This window comes from Sinocyclocheilus grahami, unplaced genomic scaffold (genome assembly GCF_001515645.1).
Source record: "Sinocyclocheilus grahami isolate Dianchi unplaced genomic scaffold, SAMN03320097.WGS_v1.1 scaffold922.1, whole genome shotgun sequence".
NCBI classification, from domain to species: domain Eukaryota; kingdom Metazoa; phylum Chordata; class Actinopteri; order Cypriniformes; family Cyprinidae; genus Sinocyclocheilus; species Sinocyclocheilus grahami.
The window spans coordinates 231,514-250,372 of NW_015506101.1; positions in this window are offsets into that span (position 1 = coordinate 231,514).

The following is an 18,859-nucleotide window of genomic DNA, read 5'->3' on the forward strand; positions in this document are numbered from 1 at the left end:
CATTTACAGAATTCATTCCTACTCACATTAGCAAATAGTTTACCATATGTTTATCAAACTGTATGTAATCATTTACTGTAGCCATGTGTCTGTCTGTGTCCATGTGCTTGTGTGTGTGTGTGTGTGTGTGTGTGTGTGTGTGTGTGTGTGTGTGTGTGTGTGTGTGTGTGTGTGTGTGTGTGTGTGTGTGTGTGTGTGAGTGAGTGAGTGAGTGTGTACACTCTCTATATGTGTGGCACATGGCTGGTTAAGCAGATACAGAAACAGAAGCTTGTTTCCTAATTAAAGTGAACTGATAAAGGCAGTAGCCCAGTATAGCATGCCAGGCAGTGCCAGCCTGCTCTGTGCCTACTGATAGTGCTTTAGAGATGAAAGCTCTGTTAAAGACTGTTTAATGTCCCTCTCAAAGACCTGCTTTATAAAATCCCCTCAGATCACACCACAGAGAACTTTTAATGGGTTCAGGATATTCAGTTCAGGGTCCCAGGAGGAGCAGAGAGAGTCTAAACTACCAGGCTTCATTAGTTTGGTAAAGGAGGACTTTATATGCATAATGTGCTGTTTCTTTATGAGAGTAAACTCTTTTAAAATACTGTCAGAATGCTCGTTGTCATCTGCAACCACTGTATTTATTCATTGTTCTTCATCTTGGGGATGCACTGATATTAAAGTCGGCATGACATGAAAACTCACCCTATCTTCTAAAGCTTTATTTTTCTAAATCAGTCTTATCTTATTGTGAATGATTCATTCATGCAGATGTTTGCCCTTAAAAATAATTATAACTTTAATTCTAATTTAAATCATGATCTTCCAGTGAAATGAGACTTCTCTCTGGTGATGTTTGCTGGACTTTATCAAGTCCCCTCCCTTCTTCTAATTCAGTGATATGTTACACTTAAAAAAAAAAATAATAATAATTTTCCATGTCCGACATATGAAAAATGGTCAATTATAAAATTCTATACTATTTTGTCCAAGTAAATTAGAAGTACGCTTACTGTAAAACACTAAATAGTTTTAAATGTTACAAGTCAATTTAAGCATAATATTACAGTATACAGTATAAAAAAATGTATATTAATGAGATTTGCTAAATTGCATTTAACAGTGTCGATGACAGTAATGATTAGTGTAAAAATAGGTGGAAATGAGCGTGAACAATTAAATAACCAATATTTATATATCCAGTGTGGACTGATTGTTTTTTAATAATAATAATAATAATAATAATATCAGTCTGATATGTTGTGCATCCAATACAGCTCTTCGTATAGAGAAGGTGAAGTATGTTTAGTCTGTAATCACAAAACATAATTGACTTGTTTAATATTGTTAGCAATTGTGTGTAGAGTTATTCCACTCATAATTTGTTATTTCTGAGAAGAACAAAACACACTTAGATGCTGTCTGTGTGTACACTCAGAGCTGGATGTCTCTATGCTGGCGATAACAAAATAAACCTCTTAATGCCACACAGCCGGACCACAGCGTCTGATATCACATCATGAGCATCAGAGCCATTCATCACATTCATCACTCTCACAGCGCTTCTTTGGCATGTTCAGAGGTCATAGAATAGATCCTAAATGATACCATCCTGCAGGAAAGAGGTGAGAATTAGGGGTAGTTCACAATAAAATAAATTCTGTCATTTACTCAACCTCATTCATTCCAAAGCTGTATGACTTTCTTTCTGTGGAACACAAAATAATATATTTTGAAGAACGCTGGAATCCCAGATAATATTGTCCTATTTTTCAAAATATCATCTTTTATATTCCACAGCAGAAAGAAAGATATAGATTTGTAAAATTTTTTGATGAACTATCCCTTTAATTATATTCTTTTAAAGGCGAAATCTGTGCACTTAAAAACCGATAATTTCCAAAGCAGTACTAACTCATTCAGTGTCAACACTGGTACAGTGTAGGCCAATTTCACACTCAGTGTGAGAGTGATTAATTCATACTTTAAGGATGTCTTTACAGAATGAGAGCAATTCTTTACACTATTCTTTCAATGAATCATGTGTGAACTCCAGCCACCACTGAAATAATGATGGTATAATAGCAGCTAACGCAGAACGCCAGATTACCTCATATTTATAAATGTCTACCACAGAGCTGTAATCTGCTGTGACAGAGAAACATGTGAGGAGCGCAGCAGCGACTCCTTCCATGTAATGCAACAAATGCAAGATTCCCCTGTTGTGTGTGCACTGTGAATAACTGCGATAATCACGGGACAATGACTTCATTTATCAAGCCAGCCCAGCAGCCTTGTACAGTGTGATTAAAGTGCTTTGCATTTTCCGAGCTTATTTTAGGTTTTAGGGCAGGAGGAGACAGAAAAGTGTATCAAGGAAAAGAAGTGGTCAACAAGGACATAATTAGAAGATAAACTAGATTCACAAGTCTTCACATCTGTCAGTTTTTGTTTTTTATATTTCTGCATTGTATGTTAGTGAAATTGCCTCAGGTAACTGAAAATTATTTTGAAGGCTGATTTTTTATTTTTTCAAAAGGTGACTGCTATTTCCAGATGCTTGCTAAATCAGTGTATTAATGTGTGTTACTGTATTCCATCGTCCGCCAGCCTCCTGACGAATGACTTCCTCTCATTGTCATTGCGACACAGTTACGCCGTTCAGCTAAATGATGATAGTCTCATTCACCTCGCCAAACAATAGCCACACTGGATGTTAAATATAGATTTGATGACTGAAGGTAATTTTTCACATGGAGAATAGTGATGTGCAGCTTCTGTAACTGTGTGTTTCCCATGTGTATTAGCTCTTACTGTTGTAAACAAGGGATATGTGATGGATGGAAATGGGGAGATTGAAAAAGAAAAAAAAGAGAAAGGGAGGATCAGAGCTTCCCTTCCTGTGGGAGGACAGTCATGGCCCTGAAGGGATGAGCTGGATTGAGGGATAAGAACGGAAGAAGAAGAATCCCAGTTGGAATATAAGAGGCCAGGGAGAGATGGAAATTGATTCTGCATTGATTATCATAACAGATCCCACCTTTTTACCTTTTATTCTTTCGCACTCACACCTTCACTGCATCAGAGAATGACATTCTTTACTGTATCACTTAGAAGAAGTTGAGTTGAGGAAGAGGTCTCGGCTTCTTCTGTTCTGCTCATCCACAGGTGTTTGACCTCCACCTTTATGAATTTGGTGATACAGTGTTTTAAGTGTAATCAATCCCAAGGCCCAATAAACTGAACATTAGCTTTTTTGAAACGTACAGAATACATTCTGAAACAAAGTGTAACTACACCACATTAAATATTACATTAAATGAATAAATAATTAAAATATTTTATGTTGTGCAAAGTTTATTGGAGAATACCATTAACTAGTAGGTCACAGTTTTCAGCAGCTGATTTATGTCTGATATACATTTATACTGTATATTGTTAGCATTAGATTAAAAATGAATTTTTTTGAAAATCATTTTTCCAATAAAGTGTGCACAACAAAAATGTATTTAAATTATTTGTTAAAAAAGATAAATTGTCAGATTTAATTCAGTGTAGTTACAAAGAAACTCTCATAATTTCAAAATTAGATATGTCCAAAATAAACACTAACACTCACACTTTTGCAAAAAAAAAAAAAAGAAGTGTACTTCAGAGTCAGTGACCTCAAGCAACACTATTCCACTCAAATCTGCCCCCTCTCAGGCTAAATTGTACAGCACTATGGTCAATCGCACAAAACATTAAACAGAACTGAATGCCATTTTCAGCTCCATGCATGGTTACATGCCTTTCTACGGTTTAAGAGAAGCTTTTATAGACTTTAATGACACCTTCAGACTCCCATAAATACAGAAATAGTGGCTGATATACTGCAGCGAGCCATGCCATTTGAGGAGGGGGGCTATTTCCACTAACAGACTCAGACTTAGTCCGCCATTGGTTGGAGGACTTTCATAGTTTTCAAACAGTGATTGTCATTTAAAATATTTAAGAATATGAATGTATATAAAGGTTTGTAATTAGCTGTATTTACAGGATGCTGTAATCACAGTGGCATATATTAAAAATTAAAAGTACTTCTAAATGCATTTTTTGTTTTGTCCAGTTTATTGGGAAAGTTCAATGAATGTACAGCACACCTGTACATACAATTTATTCTTTTTTTTTTTGTGGTTTATATTTATGCATGTGTATTTTATTCACATCTCACTTTTATTATCTGTGTGTTGTTGTTGTCTCAGTGTACTGGAAGCTTGTGACACTATAACAAATTCCTTGTATGTGCAAACATACTTGGCAATAAAGCTCTTTCTGATTCTGATTCTGATTCTGAATATTAAGTTATAATTTTATTTTATTTTGTTATTTAAGAGAAAAATGGATGTGTAAAATCTTTAATCTATCCATATGCTATAGTCAAAGTCACGCTAGATGACAGGTTTTACTGCAGTCAGTGACCTCAAGCAACACTATTCCACTCAAATCTGCCCCCTCTCAGGCTAAATTGTACAGCACTATGGTAAATCGCACAAAACATTAAACAGAACTGAATGCCATTTTCAGCTCCATGCATGGTTACATGCCTTTCTACGGTTTAAGAGAAGCTTTTATAGACTTTAATGACACCTTCAGACTCCCATAAATACAGAAATAGTGGCTGATATACTGCAGCGAGCCATGTCATTTGAGGAGGGGGGCTATTTCCACTAACAGACTCAGACTTAGTCCGCCATTGGTTGGAGGAGTTTCATAGTTTTCAAACAGTGATTGTCATTTAAAATATTTAAGAATATGAATGTATACAAAGGTTTGTAATTAGCTGTATTTACAGGATGCTGTAATCACAGTGGCATATATTAAAAATTAAAAGTACTTCTAAATTCATTTTTTGTTTTGTCCAGTTTATTGGGAAAGTTCAATGAATATTAAGTTATAATTTTATTTAAGCAGCGAGGTCTTCAAACATTGTCATTTGGACAATATGAGAAAAATGGATGTGTAAAATCTTTAATCTATCCATATGCTATAGTCAAAGTCACGCTAGATGACAGGTTTTACTGCTGTTTCCATGTTTTTTTTTTGTGAAAAGGGGGCAAAACGGCAGTTGTGTGGTTTGTTTATTTTTGTATTCAATGTCTTTGTGTGGCCTGAGGCTAAAAGCCTCCATATGCATGCACTAGATTCGAAAAGTGTCAAGCATACTCTCTAAATGCTGACACACACACAAACATAAGACAAATGCACACACATGGCTTTGTCTCAACACATACATATGACACAGAGCTGTTGCAGTGGTTAAACAGTTTATTTTTTTCATCAGATTTCTAAAGTTAATCTATATACAGGTCCAAATTTACTCCTTTCTCCTGGCAATATTTTGTCTTACTAGCAAGTAGCACAAGAAGCATGAATGCTTCCCATATAGAGATTTATAAGGAGTTGTGTGTGAGACAGACCCCCTTCTTCTTCCTCTGTAAAGTTGAGATTGAGCCTACCTCTCAGTGGGTTCAAGCTAATACATTAATTACCTCTTTCTGTCTTTTTCTGTCTCTCTGAAGTGGTGGAAGCATTCGCGGGCTGCAGGGCTGAGAGAGAGACAGATTGCAGTAGTGAGGTGTTGATAATGGGCTGGATGAATGTGTGAGCCGCAGCTAATCACCCTTATCCCAAACTCCCCCCAAAGCAGATAGAGCTGTTCAACTGCCCTGACTGTGGCCCGCAAGATGGATGGCACACACGCTGCTGTCAGTACAGACCAAACGCTCACACACACAAGACTGTCTTGACAAGGAGTGGAAAAGAAGACGATATGGGTGAGGGAAAGACATGAGCAACTTAAAATTATTGTACACAAATATGCACACTGAAACAATAGACAGGTAATGCCTGCATAGCAGGCAAATGCTAAGGGAAAAAAAATACAACAGAAGGGAGAAAATGTTTATTTTTAATGCACATCAAATGTTTGTATTTTATATACTCATATACCAACCAAACATTAATTAATTAATTTATTCATTCATTTATGTATTTTTATTTTATTATTATTCTTATCATTTTACTTAACTTCTCAAACACTTTTTGTCTCTCTCTCTCTTTCTCCCTCTGCTCTTATTTTTCTTTACTTTTATAACCATGTTACTTATTGCTTCGGAGGCTTAGTTTTGACACTCCATATATGAGTGAGAGTTGTCCTGCAGAACTGCGCTCTGAAGAAGACCAGGTGTAGATGGAGAACTGTGTTAATACAAGTGGACATGCTTTGGATGAGGGCAAATGCACATAAACAACACACGCACAGTTACTTCAGACTGGAAAATGAGATTTCATAGGCTTTTAATACTGTTGGTATTAAAATTGGCACAGGTGTCTCTCTGTGTATGACCGACTTGTGGTGGTGCGCTTGCAGAACCCAGCATCAGTCCACAAACCCATCAGTCAGAACATTTACATGCACTTTAAAATTTTGATTTCATCTAGACTAAAACAAAAGAAATTAATGCTTTTATTAAAAAGTAAAGATATTTATTTGAAGATATTTATGTTACAAAAGATTTATAGGTTTCACTGCATTTCACAGTATGTGTACTTAGATGTACTTACAGTGTATATACCTAAGAAAGCTCTGGTAATATAAGGTAACTACATGGGGTAGGGTTAGGTTTAGGGGTATAGGTTCAAGGTTAGTACCTAGTTATTACCTAGTTATTGTAATTACTATAATAAGTACACATATGTACATGGGGAACAGGACTGTAAAATAAAGTGCTACGGATTTCAAATAAACGTTGTTGTTTGAACTTTATATTTATCAAAGAATCCTGAAATAAAATGGATCACGTTTTCCCACAAAAATATCAAATAGCACAACTGTTTTCAACATTGATAATACTAACAATTACTCACCCCAAACTTACTGTACTTGGACAGACAGGTGAAGACTGTATCTTAATTCAAATGTGTAAATGTCTGTATATAGTGCAATGTAAAGTCACAGCATAATCAATATTTTGATACTTTTAAAATAATTGTATTTAAGGGCCTTTAACAGTTCCATCACATTGAAAAAACAAAATCTGTCCCTTTTTATTTGTCGAAATACACTACGTCAGAAAAGAAGTAGATTGATCAACGCCCTCTGATTTCCATGAGGGTTTCCATAGTGTTTTGGTAGCGTGTTAATTGCTTCTCTCTATGTTTCATATGCTCACATGCCTCCCTGTTTAATTGCCCGGTATTAGCACTGTGACTTGTGCCGTTTAGCTGCTCTGTCCCTGGAGTTCAACGGGCCGGATTTAATTAACGGAAGGTCAACACCTCAGTACACACAAACACGAGTATAAGGGTACCTGTAACACACTGAGGGAATCATTGAGCATCATTTAATAAACACATATACACACACACAAGTCTACATATATCCCTCTGCCGTATAGTACATAAAACACACCATATCCTCTGAGGGTCTTTAGAGTGAGAATACCTCCTTTAGGCAGTGTTGGGGGTAATGCATTACAAGTAAAGAGAGTTACGTATTCAGATTACTTTTTTCAAGTAACTAGTAAAGTAACGCATTACTTTTTAATTTACAAGAGAATGTCTGAGTTACTTTTTCAAATAAGCAGTTTTGGGGGAAAATACTTTTTCCCCCAAATTATTGATTGACAGCTCTCCTGTCCTCATTTTGAGAGAAATCAGAAGATGTTACTGTAGTTCTAAAATAAATATGAATATGCATTAATCATCTCACTCACAAAAAACCCCCCAAAAAAACAAACAGATTCAGTATTCCTCAAAATAAAAATAAAAAATGCAACTCAGAATATGATGCAAATCTGCAATAATGAAATGTTAAACAACACAAATATCCTTTATGTATTTAATCCCATTCTAATAACCAATGTCTTTTCTTCTGACCTTCGATGATCCAGTTCAACCATACTAATAAGCAAAAATTACTCTAGACAAACATTTGTGTCTTTTTTTATTGCTGAAGTGTGTTGAAATTTCTTCTGCATTCTACTCTATGGATGTACATTTACTTTCCCTTCAGCCTGAGGCTTATTCATTTCACTTTTGGTGTGAAAAGGCTTTTATATTTGCCAAAAATAGAACTTTTTACTTTAAAAACAAACAAGCAAGCCCTGTCCAGATTTAAAAAGTAACGCAAAAGTAACGCACCATTACTTTCCATAAAAAGTAACTAAGTAGCGTAATTAGTTACTTTTTTATGGAGTAACGTAATATTGTAATGCATTACTTTTAAAAGTAACTTTCCCCAACACTGCCTTTAGGTAATCTCTGAAACCGAGCTCTAATCCGTACTGTTAGGCCCGAAGTGAAAGCCCATTAGCCCCTGAAACAGGCCCTCTCTGTTTACCTTCTTTCTTTCTCTCTGCGCAAAAGGGTCTGCTTATTCTGGGTCTTCAAGGCACTCTTCTTTTTTCTCATTCGGACTTTTCTTCATTCTTTACTGTTTGGGCTTGTTTTGCCATTTCAAAGAGACTTCTAAAAATGGCCACCACAGTTCCCTTTGTAGACGAGAGCCAGCTGCCTATCCTGGCAGCGAGTGAGGGAGCCCCGTCACCCCCCGTGCAGCCCAGTGTCCTCTCTTTCCTGCTCTTTCATCAGCTCAGAGGAAGAATTTCAGCTATGATGACGGCTTCACAAATGTCCCCAACTCTTCTTCTATCACTTCCACTATAAATAGGCCAGGATCAAGAATTCCACACATACCTTTACTCACCTTTTGAAGACTGATGGGACAAATCCTTTGTGTCATTAATCTCTTAGAGAGCAACCCTGGCAAGAGGTTTTACATTGCAGCTTTCTGCCACCTGTGTTCCACCCAGGTCAGACAGAAGCTTGTCAACCCAACTGTTAACAAACTGTTCGTCGTGTCCAACACATAATTGGGCCCTAAAACACACACATCCGTGCATTTGAAAGTTCCCCCACCTGGGCTACACGCTCACAGGCCTTGGAGCTGTTTTGGCTGTCATCTCACCTGCCTCATTTTTTGCACGTTTTCACCATTTGATGTGGATTTAAATGTAGCACAGTAGGGCTGTATAAAAGTTTAACGCCACAGCTAGGTCACTTCTCCTTGGGCGTGCATTGTGCTTTTTACAGTTCTCCTATTAGTCAGCTCAGCGAGGGAAAATTTCACTGTAGCTTTTCATTGATTTATGTCAATGGCCATTAGGCTGCCTTTGCAGGTTTTAGTTTTAATAGGAACTTGCACCCGACTGGTGTGGTGGTAAATGACCTGAGGTTATTAATTTGATGGTTAATTAGGAAAGTTTGTTTCTTGTAAAGCGGCAGCGCTTCTTTAAGCTGCCCTGTAAAGTTTTATTGGAGCATACAGCTGACCTGCGATTGGAAATGTGTGTTTGAGGCACACACTGACTCACCATCTCAGCTCCTGACTGCTGTTAATTTTATATCTGTCCAATAAAAAGCAGCAAGGGCTGGACAAGTACGAGTGAGTGTGTGTGTGCATGTAAAAACCCTGCACATACAGTACTCACACACACAAACGTGTATAGTATTATTCCCTGCTGTTCAAAAATAGCTTGTGAACAGAGAGCTCTGCCTTTTTGACTTTCAAAAAGCTGTATGAAGTCCATTTGTATATAAAAGAGCATAAAATAGACTGTTATATAACCAATCTTCGTTTTCAAATAATATTTAGTGTATATTATTTGTTTACTTTTGTCCTATATGATTAATTTACCTAGGGATGCACCAATATTGACATTTTGGGCTTATAAACTGATAAATATTTTAATTACATTATGGCAGAAAACTGATAAATAGCTAATATTATAATGCATAATATTATAAATGCCTATATTGAAAATCTATACTGTTTTTCTAAAGACATAAAAATTACATGCTTAAAACTCTTAATTTAGGCATCACATTATAATGTACAGTATGAAATATGAATATTCATTATGAGATTTGTTAATGATTCCATTTAGCAGTGTTAATGAATTATTGGTGTTTTTAAATATTAACTTTAAGTGAGTGTTAGGTGATGGCAAAGTAACTCAACATCAGCTGATGCAATAAATTACGAAAATAAATTATATATATATATATATTTGATTGCTTTTATTATTATTTTGATAATTTTGACCACCCTCTGCATTAGAAAGCAGACATTTGTACATTCATTTATACACACACTCTGTCTTTCTACCAGTATATGTGTGTGTGTGTTTACAGAAAGTACATTTGTGGCACAAAAAGTCAAAGAAGGAAGGACCCTGTGCGTTGTCTTGATTACCTCCCCTAGGGAACCCTCACTGTGAAACCACTTTAAATATAAATACCCAAATGATGTTTTCAAACTGTGGTCGCCTCGGCGCGAAGTTGAAACAATATCAGTGAGGTAAGGGAAATGAGAGTTGAATGGCACTGTTTACAGTTGTTAGCTGTTCACACATAACCAGCAAATTCCAACATAAACATCCACTCAGGGCATGTAAAAGCAGAAACTATTAATAAGCCCTTTTATCCTTGCCTGAGACTGTGTGCGTGGCCCCCCGAGAAAAGGCTAATCTGGCCCTCATTTTCAATTTCATTCTTATTCTTCGTCTCTCCCACACACCTCTCCCTCGATTCAGGGTTAATGACTCTCATCCTTTCCCCCCTCCTTTTACAGTAGACCAACAATCCATGACCTCAAAATACCCTCAATGTTTGTGTGCGTGTCATGGTCATGGTACCTCCATTCCATGCCATATTTCAAAAACATGCTAGTTCATGCATCTGACACACAAGTTAGCAGGTTCAAGAACAGTTTGAGCCAGGCATGGTGTGTTTCTCATACTTTGCAGTGCTCTGTGTATTTGCATACGAGCTTCAAGGAACCGCTTTCATGTCAAAGCCAAGAGCAGAAGAGTCTTCCACTTGAGGATCGCTACCACTAGTCATCCTCCTTCAGGTTTCAAGAACGCAGCGTGTGAGAGTGTGTGTGTTGTTAGCTTTCCATTATTTCTCCATGAAATAACATCTGAGGACATCCTTTACCCACTGATGTACAATAATATGACAGCATATGGCTATTGCTTACACAACCTGAGCAATAACTCAACCCTTGAACTTCAAACCAAGGCCCTGTTTTCCCTTTTCTTCTTCAGCCGGAGCTGATGGGAGTTGACACATCTCTTTTACCCCGCACTAAGACTGATTGAGAGCAAAGAATAAAGAGAAGATGGCGGCAATAAACACCATGCCTTTCTTTTCTCTCCCTTCTTCCCTCTTTCATCTTTTGTTCTTTTACACCAAAGTTTTTTTCACCACATCCTCTTCTGATTCCAGGTCTGGATGCCTCTTCAGTCCACTGGCATGTGGCAGATGGTTGCCCAGTTTGTGGTCTCCTCTCCTCGAGCTCTCATCTACCTATCAAAACATGGCACCCTGATCACATGACCTCCAACAGCGTCATGTGATTTGGAAGAGTCTGTCCGCTTCTCATTAAGAAAGATTTACTGATTCTAAACAGCGTCCAGTGGTTTTACAACCAGCTGACTTTTCTTTACTCACTTACTTTCTCAACTTCCATTAGTAGTTTGTCTGTGAAACTGTCTGTTCTTCATAACAGATCTGTATTTGATGATTACAGTGGGTAAATAAAATATTACAACATGGGATTTCATGTGGGAGCAGTCACAATATGTTTTTGCCATACTAGACTGTAGAAGGTTCATTAATCAAATCCCTCAGGATGTTAGCAACATCGCTTTTTGTTCAGCAAATCATTATTTCATGGTCAAAAAATTCTTCCAGCCCATATATGGGCAAACTTTAGATCAGAAACAGACCAAGGCGAGCCTACAAAGTAGAGTGGACAGCAGGGCAGAATGAAAAATTGTATCCCCACTAGAGGTCTGCATGCGAGGGATGGAAAGAGGGCGAAAGAGCTGGATCAGTAATATCCCTTTCACAGGGTGGAAGTTGGGATGGGAGGGAAATGGCAGCTCCCAGGGAAAGCCAACAACTGGCCATCATTCTGACCGCTTGTCCTCATCAATCACTCGCATTTGTTGACCAAGCAACATGATGTCACTATTCATTTCATGCATTCCTCTAATGTGGACTCAGGGGGAGTCCACCATTCTCTGTGGGTATTTCCTGTCCCATTGCATTCTGGGATATGTCTGTTTCCTTCAAGAAGATCATTTAGCTTTTAAAAATGAGCGCTCTCTCTCTCTCCCCGTCCCTTCCTTTATTTTGCTTTCTTCTTTCTCTATCTTCCTTTATAATTCTGGCCGTTTTCACTTTTTTTACATAACACATTGGTGTTCTTGTTAATTGAAAAATATTAACATGAGGTCTCAACAAATGGATTTAAAAAATAATAATAATGAAAAACCAATGAAGTCCCTCCTAACATTTTTCTCGATAATCTGTTTCACTTAGATGCATGACACAGTATGGACTAAAAAATCTGTCACATCTTTCATTACATCGCAAAGTTTTATCTACAAAATGTGTTTTCTAAAATTGCTTTTCTTTACACATACACACATACACACACACACAAAAACATTCAATTTCAATGCCATATCAGTTCCCAAGAGGTTAAAATAAAGTCCCGCATTATACTTTTTTTCACAATCTAATATATTGTTTCTTCTGGAAATGCGCCACAGTTTGTAAGTAAAATGGCTTGCAAATGACAGTACACGACTACTTCACATTGTGGGATTTACCTAAAGCTGCTTCTCATCCTCTTCTCTTATTTTAGTCGTAGTCTGCAGGTTTGCAGCTGGGTTGAGCGAGAACCTCTGATGGTTGCTGCTTATTTGTGGAAGGATGTGGCATGCCGAAATGGCCTTTTGATCAAATCTGACTTCTCCTGAGCAGACAGAGCTGCTGTAGGCTGTGATCAGTGCTCCTGTGTCTCATTTGAAAGAATGGTGTCAGCGTGTTGACAAGCCGCTGATAAGTCAGTAGCTTCTAAAGAAAACAGTTTAAAGGCAGATAAATGCCTCAGGACTTAAACTGTCTGTCTTTGCATACAGATTGTAGTTTATTTTTAGTGATTATGAGAACCTGGTTTAAAAAGGCTTAGGGGATGTTGATTTTAGTAGTCATACATAAAAGGGGCCCTTGTGCGTGATAACCGTACATGAGCAGCACACGTTATCTCCCCTGACTTTTGTGAAGCCATATTTACTGTCCACATTCATTTCTGTCACTTCCTCTGACTTTGTGTATCTCAGGTTGAACCAGGGCCGGGTGTTCTATAGTGACTTACTGCGATTCTTACTCCGTTCCCTCTCTCGCATGCGCTCACTTTTCACCTCCCTCCAGCATTAAGAGGCTTAGAGGGAGCTTAGCACCCAGGTCAAGCTGCCCTTTGGCTTCTACAGCTCTGTTCTTTGAAGTGATGCCAGGTTGACGCGAACAAGCCGCTTCGTTCACAGGTGAGCCGCCCGTGCTTTTACCGCCAATCCCAGGTCCGTGGCAGGCAGATGGCCTGATTGCCTCCATCCTTACGTTATTATTTTATAGTTTGGTTCTGCATTCCTCCAGCTCAGCCTGTGGTAGACACAGACCCTTCGGTCTTATTGCTTACACATGTCTACTCCTCTTTGCCTCAGCAGGAACAGACAAAACAGAAAGGGGAGGAGGAGGAGGAGGAGGAGGAGGGAGCAGCCTGGCCAAACTCTCCTCCCACCTTGAACTAATCGAGAAGAGGCCGGAGAGCCTCAGCCAGGCAGGTCTGTGCCAGTGAGGTTTCAATTTGTAGAGGCATAAACAGATACTAAAGACAGAGTAATGGAGGGGTGATTTATCAAGCTAGTTCACATCAAATTATCACAGCGCCCCCCTGCTGCCTGGCCCTGTATCGACCCTGGTGAAAGGGCAGGCCAACCTCAAGAGAGAAAGAGCGCGAGATGTGGCGTGGTCACAGTTTGTTACCGAGCACACAAACATGTGTCCTACTGTCTGCTTCTAATCCAACCGTAACACTCACGACCAACCCATCTATGGGAAAATGAGACGTGCCTGTGTGAGAGACGGAGAGTGCAAAGAACAGACGTCATCAAGCTTCTTAAATATTTTAAAGCATAATTTTCTCAGCAACAACAACAACCAAAAAGTCCTATTTTATCCTGTCTCTTTAATCATGTACCTAGGAAAAGTTCGGCTGTACCCCTGAAAGTGTTTGGGTCAGACATGTAAGGCAATTCATCTTCAAATAAACGTATTATTTCTTTGCTGAGAAGTCATGTTTCAATTTTCTCTTTTCGCCGGAACACAGTTATGCCTTTGATCTTTTCCCGCATCAGCCAACACGTGGATAACACATCACTTAAAAGATAAAGGTAAGAAATATGTTCCGTGATGATGTCATCCGGGTGCCTGGGACTGGGGCAAACTGCTGTCCTGGTCTGCATTAGTGTACGTGAGTGGATGTGAAAATGTTGAGTTAGTATGAGGTACGATGTAGATGCGCCCTGGGACTCAGGCTACTGATGTCTGATCTGTAAGAGAAATCAATTACATATTGTCCAAAAAGTTAGATCCTCTCTGTAGGAACTTAATCGCATCAGCTCCTGCTCAGACTCATCCCGACAAAGTTTAAGATTTGTCTCTTGTTCCTGTTCATGGCATGTGTATCTCATGTCTCTCTCTCTTTCTCTCTTGCATTTTGATACATTTGTACACTCCTTACAGTTCAGCAGAGAGCCATTCATCATCATCTGACTATGTATCTGTCCCTTTCTGCTTTCTTTGATCAGGCTATTCTTGACATCGCACATCTGCTCCGTGTTTAAAGGCCAGCAATGCCGTAGCTCAAACGCTATTAGCTAGCATAACCCAAAAACAGCTTTACTGGACACTGTGTTCCTCTTGTAATTCTTACAAGCTCTTAGCTGAAATGGCCCAAGAAACTAAGGGGTTTAGAAGCTCAGAATGATTTTTTCCCCTCCAGATGTGTGAATTTAACAAGTATTTATTCTTCTAACGAATAGAGAATAAAGATCAGTGCTGTTTAAAGATACTATGTATTGTGGCTAAACTGATCCAGACTCATTCTCTGCATCATTGACAAATGGCATCTGGGATTATTATCTACTAAATGATAGTATCTGTGACCTCAGTCGTTCCTTGTCATATTAAAACACTAGTGACAGCATGTGTATATGCTATATAAAATAAATATAAAATGTTATTTTAATGATTTAATATGTGTGTGTGTGCGTGTGTGTGTGTGTGTGTGTGTGTGTGTCATTTTATATACACAATATACTGTATCCATCAAAAGTTTATAAAAGTAAAGACTTTCATATTGTTACCAACCAACCAACAAACAAATAAATAATGAAATAAATAAGTAAATGCTTTTTAAATAAATAAAATCGTTTGAACTTTTTTTTCATCAAATAATTCTCCAAAAAATATATATCATGGTTTACACAAAAAAATATGACAAATTTTTCAACACTGATAATACTAAAAATGATTTTAAAAAATGAGCACCAAATTAGCGTATTAGAATAATTTCTGAAGACTCGAGTAATGATTCAATTTTAGCTTTGCCATCAAAAAATACAATTTTAAAATATATTAAAATATATCAATATGAATATATTATTTCACAATATTACGGTTTTACTATATTTTGAATAAATGCAGCCTTGAGCATAAGAGACTTAAAAATAAATAAACACACAATTACAAATCTCGCTTGTCAAGAAGCTTTATGTGAACACAAACATCCCGTCAAAATAAGAGAATGCTTTGGGGAAAAAATAATTTGGTAGATATTTCGGACACTTTCGTTTTTATAAATATAGTATTTACATTTTGGAAAAATCATTGTGATTTACTCAGTTGTGAAAATGAAATATTCTAGTACAATTTAAATAAAAAATTGCAATATTCCTCCCTCACACAAACTGGGTAAGTGTGTACTGTATGTGTTTGTGAGAGAGTGTGTGTTTGTGCTCTCTAACCCTCTGGCCCAGGGCTCTGTCTCCACCCCTTCTCCTTCTAATCAGCCATAATCAAAAGTGAAATGCATTTTTCTAAGGAAGTAGCTGGAAAATTTCACAATCTGCATTTTCTCAGACCAAACTGATTAGAGAAACATTATCCTGCTCGCGCAGTCACTTCCAATCTACCTTTCATCTGTCTCCACAATCACCTAATTATTTAAGCAGTGACCTCACGATGCAGTTTTACTAAAGGATGAAACACATGGCATGACATTTCTGCCTAGATTTCTGCATGATATCTTTGATAATGTGCTATACTCCTTTTGCAGGGAAAATGAAAAGAGAGAAAGCGCATGTGTGTAAACCAGTTTGTGCTTTTTAAGAATCTGTCCAGACTGACAAAATCATATCCGTGCAAATGTGTAATATCTGTAAATCTCTTCGGATTGTATGAGTGTGTGTGTGTGTGTGTTGTGTGTATGTGTGTGTGTGTTGTGTGTGTGTGTGTGTGTGAAAGGTAATCGGTTACACTATATAGCCTTTAGCAGTTTGTTTCCCAGGGGAATATGTGAGAAGTTGAGTTTTGTTATTGAGGGGTCATGATTGCAGTAGGGCTTCAGTGGCTCTCTTTGACCTACACTATATACTTATACACAAGAGTCGACTTCCTCCTTTAGGGCACCAAGCACTATATTGAGTATTGACTATATGTCAGGAATGTGCTCACTCTTGCCAAATATTCCCTCAATAAAGACGTGTGAGGTAAAGAGTTTGGACAAAAGCTAAGAATACCTTCAAAATCTAAATCAATAATGTTATACCTCATTCTTAGTTGGATTTGACATGTACAATTATGACAGTAAATGTTTTGGTGGTTTAATTGCAATATTATTTGCAAAATTATTTGTATTTTGTCCTGTCTTGTAGAGTACGTGGCCTGAGGTGAAATATGTGTCTGTGGTTTAAACCCCATCAACTCAAACATCAAAAGAAAACAAGCAATCAGCACTCTTTAGAAATGTGTCCGTTTCTCAAAGGGTCCACTTGGGGCCAGGTTAAGAGATCATTTTCACTCTAATGGTCGTCTGGATTGAGTGAGTTTTGACTGAATTATCGGCCCACTAGCAGCTAAAAGAAAGGAAGAAAGCGAGGGAGAGAGAAAAGGGGCTGGGGGAGAGGAGGGGGCAGGCTTTGAACCTGCCGCGGGGTCTGGCCTTCTCAGCCACTCAGACGATAAGAATCCTTAGCTTGACTGAGGGAGTGGTATTTCTTTCATCTCTCTCTCTCTCTCTCTCTCTCTCTCTCTATCTCTCTCCCTATCTCTGTGCCCGGGGTGATTGTGTCGCTCTTTCTGTTATCGTAGGTGACTGTGTTGAATCATCATGCTTATTTGTACCTGACACCCGATCTGCAAATAAAGCAGCTTTGGAAATGGGCTTTAAAGTGAGAGGGACATTCCTGAGTCTGACCAGAGGGCAGAATCCCGAACCCAGAGGCTCAGTTGAGCCTTGCAAGCAATAAGGGTCGTGACCTCTGCAAGAGTAAGAACACTTCCACTTTTTAAATATTTTTGTCGGGCAGGAGTGAGTACTGCATTTATATATTCACCCTTCTTAAAAGTTCATTATCGGAAATATTCACTTAATGTATGACCCCCCCCCAATAATTGCATTCCAATAAGCCATATAATAGGTTGTCATTACTTACAGTAGCGTTCATAAGTTTGGAATTATAAAAAAAATATATATATATGTTTTTAAAACAAGTGCTTACCAAAACGGCATTTATTTGTTTAAAGCAGTACAAACAGTAATATTATACAATATTAATACAATTTGTAAATAAGTTTTGGTCCCACTTTATATTAGGTGGCTTTAACTACTATGTACTTACATCAAAAAAAATAAGCACAGTGTACTTATTGTGTTCATATTGTATTGCAAAACACTTTTGCTGCTATTGAGGTGGGATACGGGGTAAGGTTAGGGACAGGTTTGGTGGTTTGGGTAGGTTTAAAGGTGGGTTAAGGTGTAAGGAATGGGTCGACAGTGTAATTACACATGTAATTAGAAATGTAATTACATGCAGGTATTTTTTTTTTAAATACTGTATAAGTACAACTTAAAAAATTGTATGTACACAATAAGTGCATTGTATCAAATTATTAATTTAAATGTAAGTACATAGTTAAGGCCAGGTTGTTTTTACAAAAGTCTATGATCAATATGGATAAAACACTCTCACTGTCTGTACATTAGGAGTTGCTGGTGGAGCTAATGCAGTGACACTGGAGGAAAAAGCTTTCTTTTGCTTCAGGACAACACTACAAACCAGAGCACAACTTATTCTTACAGACAAATCATTCATTCAGCAGCTGACTATAACATTAGCACCATGAGGAACTAGATGGAGAAGGCTACTGACGTTGAGGTATTGTTGTTATTTCAACTATTGGCTTAGTGAAACAAATAAATGTTTCATAAATAATGATGAAGGGGGATGAAGGTGAGAGACACATTTTGTTTAAAAAAGGCCAGTATAAAATTATGTGTCTACAGTGCTGTACCTTGTAATATAATCAAGACAGTCAACTATATAAACGTTCTCTTTTACTTTTTACTTTTTTTGTGGCTTATCATCAGGCTGAAACTCCTGAAACCTTTTTAGTTAGAAGAGAACTGGGAGACTCTATGCAAGTCTATGAGCTGCTGTCTGGCCTGCGCTGCTTTGTTTCTCTATACCCACAACATCAAAACAGGAGAATATGGCCTTATTATAGCATTTGAAGTCAATATGTATTATAAAATCAATCTAGATGGGGATACAGCCATCCTTCTAATTAGAGGAGGTGACTGGAGATTGATTTTTAATTGCAAAAGTAATTACATGGGGCAGATAGCCAG